This window comes from Rutidosis leptorrhynchoides, chromosome 1, assembly GCF_046630445.1.
Source record: "Rutidosis leptorrhynchoides isolate AG116_Rl617_1_P2 chromosome 1, CSIRO_AGI_Rlap_v1, whole genome shotgun sequence".
Classification (NCBI taxonomy): domain Eukaryota; kingdom Viridiplantae; phylum Streptophyta; class Magnoliopsida; order Asterales; family Asteraceae; genus Rutidosis; species Rutidosis leptorrhynchoides.
The window spans coordinates 695,517,420-695,539,564 of NC_092333.1; the positions used below are offsets into that span (position 1 = coordinate 695,517,420).

The following is a 22,145-nucleotide window of genomic DNA, read 5'->3' on the forward strand; positions in this document are numbered from 1 at the left end:
AATACTTTTATTTCATATTTCATCGTACCTTTATTTACTGTCATTTTAATTACTACAATTTACTTTATCGCAATTTAAATTCTGTCATTTATATTTTCGTCATTTATCTTTACGCTTTATTTAAAATCGACAAACCGGTCATTAAACGGTAAAACCCCCCTTTTATAATAATAATACTACTATATTACTAATATATATATATATATATATATATATATATATATATATATATATATATATATATATATATATATATACAAATATAATCGTTTAAAAATATAGTGTACGCAATAAGCCGTCTCCCTGTGGAACGAACCGGACTTACTAAAAACTACACTACTCTACGATTAGGTACACTGCCTATAGTGTTGTAGCAAGGTTTAAGTATATCCCATCTATATAAATAAATAAAACATTGTGTAAATTGTATCGTATTTCGTAATAAAAATAATAGTATTTCGTATACTCCGATGTACACATCAGTTTGAATGTTACCAGGTTTAGGTATCCAGGTTATCCAACTGAGAGTGTCGTTGTCCTCTTTCTCCCCCTCACTCGTGAGTTGGGTATCATAAAAATATTCGGTTTCAACAAAGTCACAGTTCATTGTAGTAAAGACATGACGTCTTCTTGGACTATAGCCCCGATATCCTTTTTGGTTTATTCCATAGCCAACCATGACACATTTTTCCGCACAAGGATCAAGTTTGGTACGTTCATGTTTAGAAATGTGGACAAAAACCGAGCATCCAAATATTCGAGGTTCAATGCTAAATGAAGTCGGAAGGGTATGGAATTGGAAAAGAGTATCTTTAGGAGTTTTTTGCCCAAAATTTTATTGGGTAAACGATTGATAAGATAGGTGGAGGAAGCAAGAGCTTCGGACCAAAAACTCTTCGGTGCCTTGAATTCAATTAATAAAGCTCTTGTCATTTCTAAGAGTAGGCGATTTTTCCGTTCGGCTACTCCGTTTTGTTCGGGAGTATGAGCACAAGATTTTTGGTGAATAATCCCTTTATCTTCACAAAATTGTTTCATTGAAGTATTGAAAAACTCACCCCCATTATCGGATCTTAAATTTTTTATATTTTTGTTAAATTGAGTTTGTACCATTTTATAAAAGTGGGAAAACTTTTCAAACACTTCTGATTTGTGGGTTAGAAAATAAATCCAGGTCATGCGTGAATGGTCATCAATAAATAAGACAAAGTACCAAAAATTTCTCCCCCAACAACCGGTGCAGGACCCCACACATCTGAATGGATTAAAGCAAAGGGTACTTCTTTTCTAGTATTCCTAGGTTTAAACGTACTTCGGTGGCTTTTAGCCAAAATACAAGTTTCACAATTTAAGTTTACATTAGATGGAAAAAGACTAGGCAATAAAGCGTGTAAATATCCGGCTGATGGGTGACCCAATCTCCTATGCCATAGTCAAGCTTCCCTCGTAGGTGTTCCATGAGCAAGCGTCACGGTACCTTGTTGGGTCACTTCATCCACATAGTACAACCCACCCCGTTCGGTACCACGTCCAATAATAACTCCAGTCTTAATGTCGTGAAGGATACAGAAAGTGGGGTGTATCAAAACAGAACAATTTAATTCTTTTGTAACGTGGCTAACGGATAAAAGTTTATGAGACAAGGTTGAGATATATAAGCAATTAGATAATTTCATAGTCGGTGTGATTTCAATTTTCCCACCCTCTTTTACGTGCACAACCCCTCCATTTGCAGTTTGGATTCTATTTACCCGAGGGTTTGATTCGGAACAAAAGTCGGATTTTTCAAAACTCATGGTGTGAGTAGCACCACAATCAAAAATCTATTCGTTACTTTTTACGTTATTCGAAATTATATTAGTTTTTCCAACAAAACGAGATTTATTTTTAGTTTTATTAGTTGATTTATTTTCTAAAAAAATTAATTGTTTGGACTTTTTTTGATTTGTTATTTTTGTCCAGGTATCCAAACAACTTAGTATTAATATTCTCCTTTTTTTCGTTTAAAATAATGGACTTTGGTGGGGGTTGTTGGGCTTTGGCCATTTTAGGGGTGATCGAAGATCCATTTCTTGCAAGAGAATGAGGCTTATTTCACAAACTGATTTATTATTACTTTTGAGATAGTAGGAAAAGTCAACGTTTTTATTGTGAAAGGGTTTACATTGTAAATTAATGGAACTTGAAGGTTCCAACCGAGAATTTAACCCTTTATTTTCAAAATACGTAGTAATAATTTGATTCCCCATGTATTGAAAAATCGTAACACACTTTTGATTTTTCCTTTCTTGAAAAGTAGCTGACCCTACTTTTGGCCCATGGATACTTGAAAGATCTTTTGATACATCAATTTGGGATAAGAGTTTTACTTTACAGTTCAACCCAATTTTATCTTTATCATCGGCCAGTTGCAAAGATCCAGGCATAGATTTTAAATATTTTTTTTCGATTATATCTTGAAGGCAATGAAACCGATTAGGGTTTACCCATGTTGCTTCATAATCTATCGATTTTAACTTTGATCTTCTTGTTCTGGCCGATTGATTATATGCGATCTTAGGGTTTGAGGATTTTTCCCTCACCCTTTCGATCGGTTTATGAGACTGAAACAATAAATTGGGGTTTGAATTACCTCTTGTTGCTTTTTGAGTAGCTTGATTGTTGGATGTAGAGCTGCCGTTGCAGGTGACCTTGTGGTTGCCGTCGGCAGCTTCTGCTACTGTCGTTATCATTCTACCACGTTTCTGTTTGTTCCACCATTTGGGATAACCGATTAGCTTAAAACATTGGATTATTGTGTGATGTAACATTCCACAATAAACACAGCTTAGCTCCTGTGGTGGTCGATGGTGGTTTAGGGTGATGTTTTCAGTTCCGGCAACGGTTGGTGGTTTATGGTGACAAAGAGCATCCAGGTAACTCTTTCCATTATGTGTTGAGTTGCCGTCTAAAATTGACATGGCAGCTTGGTTTGATTCTGAGCTACCGTCAATTTTAGACATGGTAACTAGATTCTTGGTAAATGATTGAGGCATAAAAGTGTTGCTATGATCCCCGATCAGCACACTGCTCTGATACCATGTTAAGTCTATGAATTCGATATGTTAAAAATGTAAGAGTTTGATCTTTGTATTGATAGAAGTATTGATACAGATTGTATTAAAAACTAAGAACATATAAGAGTGTTCTTTTATACTACAACACTTGTAACAGCTAATTCTACTTAAGATTAGGCCCCATTACACTTTTTGGAACCACCTTTTACAAATATGGAAATGGCTGTTGTGAAGTAACCGTTAAGCATCCTATTACTGTTATCTTGTGACTTTGCTAAATATGGAAATGATGAAGGTCAACCCTTCTGATCCAAGTCAATCTTTACCCAAACAGGAAATATGTATTGTGGTTCTGTATTCTAACATCCCAAGTAGAATAATAACACTAGGTATCCCCGCGATGGTAGCATAGTGGTTGAGGGACATGCAGCATACCGCGATGGTCATGGTTTCAATCCCTGCCCATGTGCCGTGAGACCGGTCGGTATGGAGCCGCCAGAGGGTCGGTTTACCCTTTTTTTTTTAGTTTAAATTTAAACAATACCTAAATGATGATGAATAAAAATAGTGATGTAACCATTGAGCCATTGGTTCAACGGGAACCGTGCCCGTAAATGCTATTGGGGTCTACTAAGTGGAAGCTACATATGAAGAAAAAAGGCGCACGTTCGAGTCCTTAGAGACTCAAAGTGTTATTACCTTGAGTTTGAAGGGGGTTAAGCTCGAATCTGACTATTAATAGAGACAATTGACGTAGTATAGTCATGCATGATACTATCGGGTTAGGTGTGGAGTCGTTGGTTGCTTAGCAACACAAAGTTTACATGCAGCTGTCGATCGGGTTCGGGTTTCCGCCCGAACATGTGTGATACGTGCAAATGATGAGGGTCGTTGAAATAAATGATCGCCAAAAAAATCGGCGTTCAAAAAAAAATAATAAATAAAGTATTTTGTAATGGAATAATACAAACGACAATAAAACAACGTTCGCCAATTAGTATATACGGGAATGGAATAAGCAGGAACCGACATTCATCCACCAACCCATACATACATACCTATATATAGAGATCGATATGCACACCTGCACACTCAAAATCAAACCCCCAAATTCACTATTTCATTTGATCTGTTTTTCTTACACCAAAATAAACCCTAATAAACCGTTGATGAATCCGATTGCTCTTATGTCTCAAAGGTTAGATTTTTCTTCATTCTCGCTTCTTTATTTCTTTTTTGTTTTTCTCTTTCTTTCTTCTCTCTTTCTTTCTCAATGATGGTTTATTAATCCGAATTAGGGTTCCGTTGTTTTTATGAAACTTTATATCCACTGACAAAATGATTTGGATTATACTTTCTTTATTTCTTTTGTCTTTCTTTGTTAAAGATTGTTCATTGGTCTTTATGAAACTCCAATAGCATATATTATATTGGTTGTTCATACTGAATAGGTATGGTTGCACATGGAATTCATTACTGGATGCAGAGTATAAAAGAGATCACAAAGGTCAATTTTTTTACCAGCTTTAATCTATGGTTTCTCTTCTTTCTTTCTTTCTTTCTTTCTTTCTTTCTTACACAAAAAGATTTTTCTTTTTGTTTATGGAATTAGGGTTCTGTTACTTCTATTAATATTTGATGAAGCTGTTATTGAGATTTTTAAAGCAGTTAGGTTTAACGTTCTGATTTTGATACGTTAACCTGGATCTATGATCGGAGTTAACTATCGATTAACCTGAAAGCCCACGAATTAAGAACAAGCTTTGGAGTGTAATCGACTATTTTATTGATTTAGGGTTATTACAATTGAATTGGGGAAGAAGAAACTTACAACTGAATTTTGATGTCTTCTATTATATCGCTAATCGCTACTTAACAGCTAACAATTTTACAGTTACAACATCACTACACTCTAACAACTAATTCTGTTATTTGGTTGATTGAACACGTGCAGCTGACTGAACTCCATTGACTGACTGCACGTGCTTTGCACACTTGAACTCGTATCAATCCTTCCTCCTTAAGAGCATTCTTGCCCTCAAGAATGGGTAGCGAAAACATCAAAATCTGGAAATCGAATCATCAATTCATCCAAAGATTCCCAAGTGACATCCTCCAAGTTACCAATTTGCCATTGTACCAAACCATAAACTGCAGACCTATTATGTAACTTCTTCAGCTTTCGTTCCAAAATTTTCAAAGGTGCAGGTTCAATTAACCCACTGTCATTTAACCGAGGGATGGAACCCCTTGTAACTGGTGTTGGCCCCTTATGCTCTCTCAACTGAGAGATGTGAAAAACAGGATGTATTTGTGCCATTTCTGGTAGCACCAGTTTGTATGCTACTTGTCCAACTCGTTCACAAACTTGAAATGGACCATAATATTTCGGAGATAATTTGTTGTATTTCCCTGCACGTAAAGTCACTTGTCGATGAGGCTGAAGTTTGACATATGCCCAACTGCCCACTGTAAGTGTTCGATCAGTGCATCTCGAATCTGCCAAATTTTTCATTCAATCTTGAGCACGCTTAAGGTGGAACTTTAAAACTGCAATTGCGTTCTCCCGGGCTATCAATGACCGATATACAGCTTCCACCCTGCTGTCACCTGCTGTAGACACAATAGGACGTGGTGGTGGTTGCCCATATACAACCTCGAAAGGGGTTGTATTGATTGCGGAATGGAAGTTCGTATTGTACCAAAATTCAGCCAACGGTATCCATTTAACCCAATCTTTTGGCTTGTCACAAGACATACACCGCAAGTAACACTCTAAACAACTGTTCACCACCTCGGTTTGACCGTCGGTTTGAGGGTGATACGCCGTGGAAAGGTGCAAGTTTACTTTCATCAGTTTGAAAAGTTCCTTCCAAAACGTACTTATGAAAATTCGATCTCGGTGACTTAAAATAACCTTGGGTAACCTGTGCAACTTATAAACATTGTCTAAAAAACATTGAGGCACACTCATAGCAGTGAATGGGTGGGTCAACGGTACATACTTGCTCAACCGATCAACTACAACAAAAATGGTTGTTTTACCATTCTAAGTAGGAAGCCCCTCAATGAAATCCATCGAAATTTCAGTCCAAACAGTGGTCGGAATTGGTAATGGTTGTAGTAAACCTGGGTAGCTGCTCAAATCCGACTTACATTTTTGACAAATAGTGCATTCTCTTACGTATTGCTTGACTTGTTTCCGTAGCCGCTTACAATAAAAACAAGTTGAAATCTTTTGTAGTGTTGAAGTTACCCCAGAATGGCCTCCATTTGGTTCATCATGAAACGCCTTTATAATGTCTGTACGAAGTAATGTATCATATCCAACCATTAGTTTTCCCTTCCGATACAGCTGATCATTTTGCAATGTAAAATGTTTAACTGTTTCACCAGCTTGTATTTTACTAACTATATGCTGTAAATCAGCGTCATTCAAGACACTTACACGAACTCTTTCTGTAACATCAGCAGGGTGTACATATGAAATAATTCAGCATGGTTATGAGCTCGTGATAAAGCATCCGCAGCCCCACTTTCGCTTCCTTTCTTGTAGATTATTTCATAATCAAACCTAACAAGTTTTTGCAACCATTTCATTTGGATAGGTGTGGTCAAACGTTGCTCCAATAAGTATTTGAGACTCACATGATCCGTCTGAATTTTGAAGTGTCGGTCCAACAAATACCCCTTCCATTTCTCTAAGGCTTGCAATATAGCCAAAAATTCTCGTTCATAAGTAGAAAGTGCTTGGTGTCATAAAGATAGAGCCTTAATCATGAATGCAATAGGGTGCCCGTCTTGTTGTAACACGACACCAATTTCAACCCCCGAAGCATCCATTTCAACTATAAACTCCTTATTAAAATCGGGAAGACTCAATACCGAAGCTTGTTGCACATGTTGTTTAAGAATTTGGAATGCTTTTGAAGCTTCTTCATTCCAATCAAACGAATCTTTGCGTAACAATTTAGTCAGAGGTTGACTAATAATGGCATAACCCTTTATGAAATGCCTATTAATATCCCGTCAATCCAAGGAACCCACGTAATTGCTTAACATTTTTAGGTTCGGGCCATTGGACCATGGCCTCAATTTTAGTCAGATCAGTGGAGACACCCTCAGATGAAATCACATGCCCAAGGTACTCTACCCTTCCTGTACCAAAAGTGCATTTCGACTTCTTTGCATATGAAGTATTTTGCCTGATAACTTGCAAAACCAATCTTAAGTGTTGCACATGCTCATCCATACTTGCACTATATACCAAAATATCATCGAAAAATACGAGAGTAAATCGTCTCAAAAATAGTTTTAAGACGTCGTTCATCAAAGCTTGGAACGTGGATGGGGCATTAGTTAGCCCAAATGGCATCACCAAAAACTCGTAATGCCCCTCATGAGTTCTAAAGGCGCTTTTAGCTATGTCGTCTTAAACATACGAATTTGGTGGTACCCGGATTGAAGATCTAACTTAGAAAACACTTTTGACCAGTGTAACTCATCAAGTAATTCCTCAATCATAGGAATTGGACAACGATCCTTAATTGTGTGACTATTCAATTGCCTATAGTCCACACACATACGCCACATGCCATCCTTCTTTTTTTACCATTACAATGGGCGAAGAAAAGGGACTTTGACTCGGTCGAGTTACCCCAGTTTCCAACAGCTCAGCAACCATAGTTTCGATCGCATCTTTTTGTGAAGGTGGGTGTCTATATGGGCGTATGTTAATTGGTTGCGTACCCTCCCTTAATAGTATACGATGGTCAAAGTTTCTTTGAGGTGGTAAACCAGAAGGTACAACAAAAATATCTTCAAATTCCTTGATTAGTTGACTGAGTTTAGGGACACTATGTATACCTGCACGATCAGATTCTGTTGGACCTGCTAGTTGCCATAATTGAGCTGGATATACGCAAACGAACATTGCATTCATTTGGGCCTGCTGCTGGTCCACAAACTTGGTATTTTTTCCCATCGACCCACTGAGCAGTAGACTTTTTCCCACGAAGTTCTACCCTTTTACCTTCATACTTGAATGTCATTCGAAGTTTTTCAAAGTTCCATACAATATCACCAAGCGTTTTCAACCACTGGATCCCTAAAACCATCTCACATCCTCCAATTGGCAATACAAGGACATCACTCGAGAATTCTTCACCATTAATGGACCACTTAACTTGTTCACACGCATATGCATTTAACATGTTGTTACCACCAGGAACAAATACGGCCATTGGTGGCACATTTTCAAATTTGCATCCCAATCGTTTAGCAACTTCTTGATCCAAAAAGTTGTGGGTGCTACCTGAATCAATCAAGATTTGGACGTTTTGTTTGTTCACTTGACCCATGACACTCATCGTTTGGTAAGCGTTAGTCCCGGTTAGAGCATTTAACGATATGTAAGGTGCGTATTCCGTGGATTCAATCATATTGTTCTCCTCAAGTTCCAAACTTGGTTCCAAATCCACCACCGATTCCTGCTCATAATCTTCTTCCCTTGCCAGTACCTCTAAAGAATAAAGTTGACCCGGACATTTGTGACCCGGAACATATCGTTGATCACAATAGAAGCATTGACCCTTGGCTCTTTTCTCCTCTATTTCCTTTTGAGACAATCTTTTCCTGTTTTGCACTTGATCACCATTTCTTGTTGATGAACTGTAGGGTGTTAAGGCAAGTTAGTTGCTGGTATTTGCAGAATTATTGGTCACCTTCGTCGTATTAGTCATTGGATACCCACTTCTCATTTTAGAATAGTTTGTTGTTGACTTTGGTGTTGGTAAAAGTGGTGGTAAATACCTTTTTCTTGAAACATTAATCGTCTCATCTTGCATTCTTGCATTCTTGCAAGACTCATTGCATCTTCTAGCGATTTAGGTTTAAACATTCGAACGGGCATTTCAATTTCCTTTTGTAAACCCGCTAGATGCCAACTGATGGATTGTTTCTCACTTATGTCTACCTTATTTAGGAGCACCTCGAATTCATCATTGTAGGCCTGGAGTGATCCTGTATGCCTTAAGTTTTTGATTTCACCCAATGGATCCTCAATGCTAGTTCCGAATCGTTTCAAGATTGCCTCCTCATAATCCGTCCATTCAACATCTGGACCATGCTTTTTCATGTACTGTTGATGCCATACAAGAGCTTTTTTAAACAAGTGTATTGAAACAATTCTAATCTTTTCTTCATCTTCAACGTGATCGACTGCAAAGTATTGATTGCAACGATACAACCATCCTTTAACATCTTCTCCTTCAAAACATGGAAAGTCCAATTTTGTCAATCGAGTCAACTGAGTTGTTCCCCTGGTTTCACCATTCTTGAATTTATTGACCTCTGAAGACAAATATTGTTGTTGAATAATCACATCATCAATCTTACGATTGTCTGAATGCGCAACTCCTTCCAATCGGTTGTTGAACTGAGAACTCATCTCTGAAATTACTCTCGTTAAGTCTGCAATTGCTGCTTTGACGGATTCCGGCATTCCGTCGTCTCCTCCGGCATTAGAACGTGTTGAAGCCACCATTTTTCTTGGTTCAAGACTGAAATTGTTCGCAGAATCGTCCGCTCTGATACCACTTGATACGTTAACCTGGATCTATGATCGGAGTTAACTATCGATTAACCTGAAAGCCCACGAATTAAGAACAAGCTTTGGAGTGTAATCGACTATTTTATTGATTTAGGGTTATTACAATTTAATTGGGGAAGAAGAAACTTACAACTGAATTTTGATGTCTTCTATTATATCGCTAATCGCTACTTAACAGCTAACAATCTTACAGTTACAACATCACTACACTCTATCAACTAATTCTGTTATTTGGTTGATTGAGCACGTGCAGCTGACTGAACTCCATTGACTGACTGCACGTGCTTTGCACACTTGAACTCGTATCAGATTATTGGGGTTTGTTTATATTTATATCTTTTAAGATCTCTAGAAATAGAATAGATAAAAGTCGCTATATATTGTGTTTAGTTTTTGTATACACAGAACATCCTAATCTTGTTCTCTAATCTTGATCTTTGTATATTTAAAATTCTTTGGAAAAGATTGTTCTGTAAAAAAAAGTTAAGTAAGTTGATGTGTTTTTTCATGCCAATTAGATACCCAAACCTTTCCTTTCAGACATTTAATGTCAAACTGTGTCTGTCTGAACACATTTGATATTCATGTTATGTTATATACTCAAGTTAATGTAATTAGGGATGGCAATGGATTGGATATGGATCGGATGATGCCATATCCACATCCATATCCATTTAATTTTTGCTCATCCATATCCATATCCATATCCATTTAATTATAGTTCATCCGTCCATATCCATATCCGATGGATTAAGCGGGTTAATGGATATTCATTGGATATCAAATGAAATGTTAATCTAACGATGATTTTATCAATTTAGTATAGATTATAACAAATGTAAATATTTAATCTTTATGTTTTTGAGTCGTTACACATGTTTTGATTGAAATTTATTGCCGATTAAAATTTAATTGAGCAAATTACGTTATAATATAAGTAAATATACGTTTAAACTAATCTAAATATGTAACTTGTAATATTGTTAGTAACAATTTAATAATTGTGACTATCACAACCCTTATTTTCGTTAATAATTTAAGAATTCTTAGGTTATATGTATATGTATATTGATATGTAGATGTATATGCCTATATTTTAGTACGTATATATGTATATATAGATGTATTTCGGGTGATTATGGATATATCCGTGGATGGTAAATTATCATCCATATCCGATCCATGAAATATTTAGATCATCCATATCCATATCCATATCCGTTAATCGTCCATTTACATCATCCATATCCATTACAAATGGATCGGATCGGGTGGATGTCCAAGGATGGAACATCCATTGCCATCCCTAAATGTAATATGTTTTTTTTTTTTTTTTTTTTTTGAAAAGCAAGATAATTTTATTGATAAGGAAATGATACAACGAGGATTACAACATGAGTAACACTAATTTGAGCGAAACTCGAGGACCTATACTAGATATAAAGTAAGAGACTAACAAGATGTAGAATACCCTGATTTCGGAGCAGTATTATCAAACTTAACATCAATCACCATTACCCTCATCATCTACTAATACATAAAAAGGATTGTTTGTTTCAATTCTATCTTTGGAATATGTCTTATTATTACCTTCACCATCAATGCCCTTCCCTTTATCTCTTTTCCTTAAAACATTATGATTTCGATTTTTCTGGGACTCCACATTCCAATTTGTTTCCTCCACAGCAATATTGTCTTTAATACCATAATTATTCTTACTGCATTTTGTTTGATACCTTTTGCTTCTGTTGACTGCCATTGACTTTTATTATTATCAAAATTCAACTTATGAAATACCCTTCCTTTCTTACCAACAACTTTAGAGCCGTCCTCAACACACTGGTTATTTAAATCAACTGTTTCACCATCATTGTTGATTTTCAAAGCGTCTTTTAACACTTGTGCAGATACTTCATCTTCTGTTTTAGGCCTAATTTTACAAGTATTAAAAGAGTGGCCAAACACTTTGCAATGAGTGCATAAAGGCGGTTTCCATTGATAAGTCACCTCAAGTTTACCCACTTTGGCTGAAAAAGAACCAATCACAGGATAGGAAAATTCGACAAAGCTAGGAAGGTCATCAGCTGCATTGACTTCAGTCAAGATCTAGCAAAACCTAGTCTTCCACTTTTACTTAAACATCTCTATGAAGTAACTTTGTCCATCAACATAGGCCTACCAATACCACTAACAAGTTTACCTATACTTCTGCCACTCCATAGTTCAATGGGTATATTGTGAATGCAAATCCAAATTGGAACTTTTTCAGGTTCAATTTTTTCAAGCCAAACCCCAGGTTCCCACTGATTCACGAAAAAAGGAACATTATTAACTAACCATGGACCACTCTCAAGAACCTCCTTCATACCCTTTTCATTATTAAATTTGCATAAATAAAATCCTGCAGCTGTTTTGACGATTTCTTTAAGGTCATACCTCCGCCACATTCTCCTTAGATGGGCATTAACAACCCTATAATCCATAGAAGTTCCAATAAAATACCCATATAATTGAAGAGAAAATGCACTACCGCCCTTCTTAACCTCCTCAGAGGAATGAACTCCATTTTTAATTCTTCTTCATCTTTGTTTTGTTTTAAGAAGTCAGCAAAAGTGATGTTTGGATTTACCCATGCTCTTGGGAATTTAGTATTTGTATTGCCTTGCCCTTCACTAGTCTCAACCCCTTCCATTGTTGTAGATTTAATCCCAGAAACAACATTATCTTTATCACCACTATTATTATCCTGCGTATTTATTAAAGTTACATTGCCACCCAATGTAAATTGGGAGAAATCACCAGGAACAACAAGTGACTCTCTAATACCATCATTCTTAAATAACTTAACAGCATTCTCAGCAGCAGCCACTAGGTTTACATCAACCTCATTATAACTACCATCTTTTGAACTCTTAAAGAATACAACAGGACTAGCAGAAACAGTCGGTTTAGCAACAGCAATTGTTTCACCAATAGATTTAGCAATAATATCATCGTTACTAGCTACAATATCATCAATAGAATGATCAGTTACAGCAGAATTCTTACCATACCCATCTTTCTTCCTGTTACCCTTGCGTTTTTTAATTACTTCAGGGAGTATTTTTTCATTAGCAGGAATAGAAGAATCACCAGCATAAGGAACAAATTGAGCACTCTTCTTTTCTTTAGACGGACCATCCCCAACATCAATCAGCTGGTTCACTTTACCCTTCCTCTTTCTAGAACTATAGGTTTTCAGAATCATCCCCTCTGAATCACGATTATCCTTCCCAGGTTGATCAATTGGCACATCTCCCTCGTTCTTATTTGGCTGATCAACTTCATCTCCCATCAGATTGGAACGTACGACATCATCCATAATCTGAGATGAACGATCCCCATCAGAATTAGATGAAGACACTTCTCCACTTTTAGAAGCCGCATCCGCTGTTCCACGACTAACCGATCAGTTTCGCAAAACCCTAGTAGCAGTCGCCGTTAAATCTTGGTACTTTTTCTTCTTCTTGGACACCATGATACACAGCAGATAGCAATAGCAGAGATAGCAGGATCGAACTATAACTCAAATTTGAAAGCAACAAATCAGACCAATACTCACCAGGGTTTTGGTCGGAGATCCAAGACAATCGAACTGGAAGAAAACTGCAGCGAACGGCGGTGGAACAGAGGCTCACGCGCCGGCGCGTGGAATACCGGCAGCGGAACAAGGTGGCGCGTGGGATGGCAGTGGTGGTCGGAACTGAATGAAAATTTCAGGTTTTGCAATTCGAGTATGTCTGAATCGATTGGCGGGGGTGGTGAGATGCAAAAATCAAAAGAAAAAACTAAATATTCGACGGTGAACAGTGGCCGGATCGCCCTTTTAGGAGAGAGAAAATACCATTTCTAGGTTACTTGTGTAGAATGATCCAAACTGACTCGTTTTTAAATGTTAAAGCCCCCAAGTACTGACTCATTTTGGTGTTGCTTTAATTAGGGTTCTGTTGGTTTTTTGAATCTATATCTCTATATATGTTATCACAAAGTTTAGTGTGGTTGTTTATAAGAAACATGTATGTGGTTAAATTCATCGTACTGTGCTCTCCAAAGAGCAACTCTTCTCAAAATCTCACTCAAAAGGTACGTTGTATTTATATTATAGCAATCACCCGAGAATGCCAAATGAAGATGATTATTGTATATGTCCATGATCGAGTGCTTTGTATTCAACCGTCATATATATTTCACATGGAACAATCATTATTTGTGTCTCAATCGATACAAACGACTGCTCAAACTCGTTGTGGTGTCTTTGGTCAATCTGTTTTTCTTTTTACCAACTTTAACCCAGGGTTTCTTCTCTTTCTTACACAAAAAGATTGTTTCTTTTGTTTACCGAATTAGGGTTCTGTTACTTCTATTACTTAAAGAAGTTATTAATATATTTAAAGCGGTTAAGTTTAACGTTCTAATTTTTGGGTTTTTTTTTTATATTAATATCTTTTCCGATCTTTAGAAATAAAATAGATAAAATTCGCCATATATTGTGTTTTGTTTCTGTATACACAGAACATTCTAATCGTGTTCTCTATTTGCTTCTGTAGTTTTCGTCATTGCATTTGTAGGAATTATTGTTCTTGTTGGTTTTGAAATGAAAACTGGTTATCATTTGTATCACTAAATCCATTCGACTAATGAGACAGTGTGTGTTGTCTAGCTCTTGAAATGTTCCCTTGTTCATCCCAATTCTAGTATATGAACTATATTTGTATCAGCTTTACGTTGGATTTATTTTATCAGAATCACCTGGAGTATGCCAATCGATGATGTTTATTTCAGATGCGGATCATCGAGTGATTTATGTTCTACTGTCAAGATATGACTACACGTGGAACTATCAATATATGTGTTTCAACAGATACGAAATATACGAAAGACGGCTCAAATTTGTTGCAGCGAATGCTCTCTACATGGTTGACGGTTGATGCAATAATTTAAATGCTGGGTTGATTAATGAAATTGTGTGAAATTAGGTTTATTTTTTACTTTATTAATCATAAATAATCATTTCAATGTTCTATCTGTGTTTGTGACATTTTTAACTTGTAGTTTCAATATCATTTTTGATTTTGATTTTGATTTCAACGAGTCTACTATCGTATATGAGTTTGCAGGTTTTAAAGGGAGCTATTTCTGAAATGACAACTGGTTATCATTTTTATCATTAAATATGTTCGACTAATATATGACCTAAATCTGTATCACCTGGAGAATGCCAAATGAAGATGATTATTATGTGGATGATCGAGTGCTTTGTGTTCAACCATCATATATATGATTTCACATGGAACAATCAATATCCGTGTTTCAACAGATTCGACTGCTCAACTCGTTGCGTTTTTATTTGGTACAGATTTATCTCGATACTACTTTGATATAAATTCGGAGTCAATATTTTTGTGATCTACTACTGTATTCTGAATACAGTTTGTCTTGCAGTTGCTTGTAGGGATTATTGGGCGCAGGTGTGGATGATCGAATGCTTTATGTTCTGCTGTCATATTTGTCATATGACTTTCCTTAATATGAACTTATCTTTATACCACTTTGATATTAATTTTGAGTTAACATTTTTGTGATCTAATACGGTATTCAGTTTACTGTTTGTACTTTTCAAGGATTGACTTTGGATACTCGCAGTTCCTTGAAGAGCTTGTTCACCAGAAATTGATGAATAATCTTTTGCGTTATCATTTATTCACATCAAGAAGGTTTTGCTGTTTTTGAATTTATCTTTGTATTTTATAATTATGTCAATGTCAAATTTATATTTTGGTCAAAAATGAAATTTTAATTAGTTAATGTGATTTCAATGCTAATTTGATACCCAAATCTTTCGGTATTTAATGTCAAACCGTGCCGTTTGAACTCATTAGATGTTCGTGTTTTGTTGTGTACCCATTGTAAGGTCTTTTTGTTGTTATTGTTGAATTTTCCAAACTGAGTCGTTTTTAGATATTAAAACCAGCAACGGACCGTTTGGTGTTGCTTTGACAGGTTCCGATAACAATGACTATCATAATGGCCGGTATCTTAGAGGTTCTTTAAATTTTAGAAAATAGGCTTCTGTTGGTTTTTATGAAACTCTATATCTGTTATCAGTTATCACAAAGTTCAGTGGCGGTTGTTCATGAAGTAATTAGATCGCTCTTCTTGCTGTTGTTGTTGATTGTTACTTTTTCCGGTATCGTTTTCTATTAGCATAAACACTATTGAAGTCTTCAATTTCTTATTGGTCCTTTAATCACTTACTGTACTCGGTTTCTGACAAAGTAGAATGAATACTTTTGAAGCATATAAACAGCATTTCAAAAACAACGGTGCTTATGATTTATCAACAACAAAATATTTGCAGATGATATAAAGACAGCTAACTCCTATCTGTTAGCTAATCTTCTCTACATAGTTGAGAGTTATATAATGATTCAAATGTTGGCTTGTGCAAGGAATTGTGTGTGAAAAGGTTTATTCTTTACTTTATTTATAATAATAATCATTTCCATAGTCTATCTACAATTGTGATATTTGTAATTTGTCGGTGCGATATTGTTTTTGAGTTAAACGAGGGGTCTAGTATTGTATTTGAGTCTGCAGGTACTAAAAGGAGTTATAATTGAAATGACAACAGGTTATCATCTGTATCACTAAATTGTTTGACTTATGAAAAGATTTTCGGTTGCCTAGCTCTTGAACATTCCCTTATTATTCGGATTCTACTATCTGAATATTATGTTGGATTTTTTCTAATCAGAATCACCTATAGAATGCCATCTGAAGATATGATTTAATTGCAGTTTTGCAGATGTGGATGAGCGAGTGCTTTATGTTCAACTGTCGTACGACTTCACATGGAACAATCATCAATATACGTGTTTCAACAAATATAAATTGATCTTTGTATTTTAAAAATCTATCATCTTAAAGATATTTTTGTAAGAAAAAGAATATTTAATCGAGTCATGTGCATTTTCATGCTAGTTTGATAGCCAAACCCTTCCTTTCTGACTTTTAATGTCAAACTATGCCCTATTTGAGAAGTTTTTTTTCTTCTGAAAAATAGAGTTCTGTTATTGCAAAGTTCAGTCGAGTGTGGTATAAAAGATAGAGATCACCATGGTCAACCTTTTTACTTCTTTTGAAGTATTTCGCGAGGTCTGACTTACGATTTTGAAACTGTCTTAATTAGTAGCTGTTTTGATGCGTTGATGAGAGGATTGGTCATTCAACGTGGATATGATGAATAATCTTTTTTGAAATTATGTGGCCGGCAGGTTGAGATAAAACCAAAGTGATTGGATCGTTGTTCTTGCTAATTCTCTCTACTTGGTTGACAGTTGATGCAGTGAGTCAAATGCTGGGTCAATTCCAGAAAATTGTGTGAAAGAAGGTTTATTCTTTACTTTATTTATCATAAATAAATAATCATTTCTAGTATCTGTTAATATTTGTCATATGACTTCACATGGAACAATCAATATATGTGTTTCAACAGATACGAATGAAACTCGTTGTTTGTATTCTTTGGTACGAACTTATCTTGATACTTTTTGATATATGTTTTGAGTTAATGTTTTATTGATCAGATTCAGTATTCTGAATACTGTTTGTCTTATTGTACCTATGTATATTTGTAATTGCTTTACCCTGGGAGTTACTTGTTGGTTGGCAATCTTTTTCGTTATCTTTGTACTTTATTTTATCAGAAAGCCAATTGAAGATGATTATTATGCGCAGATGTGGATGATCAAGTGCTTTATGTTCTGCTGTCATATTTATCATATGACTTTCCTTACTACAGACTTATCTCGATACGACTTTGATATGAATTCTGAGTTAACGTTTTTGTGATCTAATACGGTATTCTAGTTACAGTTTGTCTTTCCTCTAGCTATGTATTTTTTCAAGTTTTGACTTTAGATTTTTTTAGAAATTGCCATACACGCTGTTTTGATCTATTGTTTTTTCATACACTTACTCGCATCTCCTTGAAGAGATTGTTCACCAAAAGTACATCATTTATTCCCCTTAAGAAGGTTTAGCTGTTTTTGAATTGTTCTTTGTATTTTAAAATTATGTCCAAATTATACCCATCAAAAATGAACTATCAAATTGACATGTGTCCGCATTAGTTAGCGAATGATGCGCAGGATTCGTTGATGTTTATGCGCAGTCCGCGTATATTTAAAAAACGTATAAATAGGGGCTTTGGTTTTCATTTGAAGGTTGTTAAACCTGGACTTTTTGAGAGCATATTGTTATTGTATCACGTATTCAAGTTATTTAAATCATTCTCAACACTTGGCTAAAGGTAATTCGAAGGTTCAAGACTGGAACGTGGTGATTGACCATTAGAAATGATATTTTCAAATGGAAAACGAACGTAAGGTCTCCAAAACAAATCAATAGCATCAACTTCATTCCACTCGACCTTGGTTTGATTCTTAGTAATTGAATTTGGGCTCGATAACACCTACAATGAATCGGAATTACAACCAAAACCTCCTCTGTTTTTCAAAGGTTTATTTACTAATTTATTCAGGAAGCCATTAGCAGTGTACATTTCCTCATAGGCTACCCGCCCATAATACACGATATTGTAACTTACTGTAATTGAGAACATATGTATAAATAAATTGGTTTTATATCTAACATTTATAGATGTACTTTAGTTTGATATCAATTATGTAGTGGGTGCTAGTTATTTTAAGAAGGGTGTCATGGATCACATGAGTTCAGTACATCATAGGTTGCAATCATTGTTGTAAAACTCGGCATATCTCGGGGAGATTCTCGGAGAGATATCGGTTTCAATTGCTCACCGTGAGGTGAACTCTAACTCGGTCAATGACCGAGTTTCTCAGCAACTCGGTCTAAAACTCGGCAACTTGGTTCAACACTCAGCAACTCGGGTAAAAAGTCAACTTGGGTTAAAACTCGACAACTCAATCCAAAACTCGGCAACTTGGGTCAAAACTCGGTCAAGGTTTAACTCTTTTGGCTGCTGATTATGTAAAAAGTCAGAACGATTTGTTTTTTTGAGTTCTATGACACTGTTTTTTGTTTTTGATTTGGATATGAATTTTATGGCCTCTTAGCTCGTAAGTTATCTTCTTTAGTGTAATTTTTTTTCTTCCCAAAATCCAGCTCGGGCGGATGTCCCGCCCTGTCCTACATAGCATCCGTCAAACCAACCTCATCATCAGAAAGCCCCGTCGAACCAACCTCCACAGCATCCGAAAGGTCTCTAGCCTTAACTTTTTTCATTTTGTTGTTGTTTTTGATATATATTTTCTTTAAAAATTAATTGAATTGAATTTAAGATTAACTTATCTATGTCCCGTGAAAATGCGCCAAATTAAAATACTCCGTAGTTTTTGATGCTTTTCGTTTTTAAAACATAAATAAATAAAATAAATAAGTAAATACAGCAGTGCCGTACAGTCTTGTGGGAAAAGAAAACTATCTAACCCCAACTTTTTGGGAATTTTAAAAATGGATCGCCTTCCTCCTTATACGCATATGCGTGTTTACCGGGATAAAGTTTCATAATCTACAGAAAAATGAAGAGGGCTTTATTGCAATATGGAAAACAAATCATTGGATTGTCAACATCTCAGCAACAATTAGGGCTTGGGTTTGAACGTTACTTAACATCAAAAGCTCACCTTCATCATAGCACCGTTGCTAATGCAGACAACAATTTGTTGAAATCTGGAAATCAAATCATGAGATTGTCAAGATCTCAACAGCAATTAGGGTTTGGGTTTGAACGTTACTTAACGTCGAAACCTCATCATCATTTTCGTTGTTTGCGTGCTAATTATAGCACCATTGCTAATCCAGACAACAACGCCAACAAGGAATCGGAGTTACCACCAAAAACTAAATTTAATAGTAATTTCTATCGGTATTGTATGGTATTTGTGCACAAAATAAAGTTTGAAAAATGCTAATGCTAAGTTTCATTGTAAACATTAAAGATTTCTTTACTGATTTATTCAGTCCTACACCTGGCCAAGGTATATTTACAGTTCTTACTATTTTTATCAATTTTTTTTATTTGCGACTAAATTGGAGTAATAACTTACTTGACTATCCTTGTTATAAATCATAATCAGTAATGATGGGGAATATCATGGAGGCCGTGGAAAAAATGAAGTCTTGTGCTGAAGAAAATCCTCCCGTCGATGAAATCAGGCCGCTGTACCATGGTTAATTATATTTTTCTTGTTTATCTATCATCGATTATTGTTGGACATACCCTTAATGATAAATCCACATAAATTGACTAATATACCCTTGATTGATGGCTTACTCCAATTCTATGTTTTTGTTGTTAGTTAGAATAGTTTAGGCAAGCTGTGGAAAATTAAATCATGTAACAATAATTATTGTTATGAACTATTACAGCTTCTTCCTCTATTGGTTCTTATTTTCCATCCCCTGCTCTTAATTTATTTTCAGTTTGATAGCAAAATCGATCTACCACGAATTATATTAAGTTATCAAGTATCAATACTAAAATGGTGAACCTAACAGATGAAATTTAAGTAATATGATTTTTATATGAACAGAACTGCTTCATAAGTTGCCTGATGAAAGCATGGTTAAGGTATTACATGAAGTTTCTACTGTAGGAGGTTACACACCGAATTTTCTGATACTTTGGGGTTACAGATTCAAAGATTTCCTTGATGACCTTCCTAAAAATGTCATCCCCTTAATTCAAGGTAGCTACTTAATTTCTTTACTTCTATGTTTGTGAGATAGTATAATTGTTGGAGAATATTACATGAATGCGTTATTTTATAATATATATACGCGTGATCAGGTATGACTGCTGACGTGTTTGAGGCTAAATATCAGAACATACTCAATCAAGGCATGACAGTGAGCCTTCACCCTACAAGGGTGTGCGTTAGTGCTGACTTAGGTCGTATCGAAAAGGACCACATCAGTGTATTTGTCGTCGGTGATCTCGTAGTAGTATCCGGGATCGCGAAAGATGAGCGTTCTGCCGAGCCAACCCCCAAACTGTTGGTTACAATTCCAAGCATTCCTTATCTTCATGACAAGGTTGAAGCCACTATTGATGGAAAGGGGCAGCTTTGTATTAATTTTTGCACGCTCAATGAATCAGCACCATCAACAGTGATCAACATGCCTAGGGTGTACCCGCTGAAGCTCAAAAAGATCGATGCTAAACCCATTTCGAATTCCGAACCCACTCCCGATGTCTTCTCTCTTATTGTTGTTATATTGGGGGTGTGTTTTTGTGTGTGTTATGACGTCTTGAAGTTCTTGGCGGTTATTAAAATAGTATTTTATTTGTAAATCTATTAATATTATTTTATATAGGCTAATTGATAGTTATTGGAATGCGTAGTTAATTAGGGCTTATGTTAAGGAGATAGCGAGTACTGTGTTATGAAGTTAAATTTGTATGGTGTTAGCCTTATTCAGTGTAGGGATGCTTTGATTTTGTTTTCTTGAATGCTCTCTGTGCACTCTTTTGGTCCCTTTGGGTTTGTTTTTAGGTCAATGTTTTGAGCTATCAAGTGGCAAGGTTTGTTCCTTGTGCACATTCATGTACTGCTATATCATCTCCTTGATGATTTCTATATTTAAACTAGTTTTACGAGCCCGTGCGTTGCATGGAACTTATATAAATTACTTTCGATAATGTTAGTATTGATATTAATCAAATGTATAATACAATAACAATGAAAAAACTTTATTAACGATAACGTAAGTATCGAAAACATTACTATTGAAAACATTAGTATCTTAAACGTTAGTATCAAATACAATTACAATGCAACAATCAATTATTCCCATTCAATGCCATACGGTTTCTTAAACATTTATATCTTGCAAATTTCTAGCAGACTCCTCAGACGTTTGATACTACTAACACTCTTCAATATCATAACATACTTGACACAACTTAGCATAATATTAGGTGCTTTAGATAACACAACAGCAGCAACATTGAATAACCAATACGATATCATCAACAATAATAGAATATATAGTGATACGTTTATGAGCCCGAGAATATATAGTGACACGTTTATGAGCCCGTTAATTAAAATACATGACTGTAAACGTCAAAAAGTTTGATATATTTAAGTTTATTTATATATCATATTTTATATTTGAAGATACGTAATTGTTTACTTAAATTAATTTATATACTTTAATTATATATAGATATAGATATAGAATTATTGTATTGCATATCTCAAAAGTATTCTTAAGTGTTACCCTGAAAATCGCCAAAAAAATTGATTAATATGTCTACATGAGCTAAATTTGAATTTGGTGTATCCTCTCATAATAAAATATAAATATTAGATATCGATCACATTTTAATGTACTAAATACGATAGTTATTATAAAGGTATTTTTCTAATCAGTATTTAGGATAATTTATA

General features: G+C 35.4%; 1 long non-coding RNA gene across 1 annotated transcript; it reads left to right on the forward strand.

The window, feature by feature from the left end:
• Positions 1–2,363: 2,363 nt before the first annotated feature.
• Positions 2,364–14,624, forward strand: LOC139886112 (uncharacterized). Its single transcript, XR_011772273.1, has 3 exons — positions 2,364–2,915; positions 4,508–4,563; positions 14,449–14,624. It is a non-coding gene; the product is annotated as an uncharacterized lncRNA (long non-coding RNA).
• Positions 14,625–22,145: the final 7,521 nt, after the last annotated feature.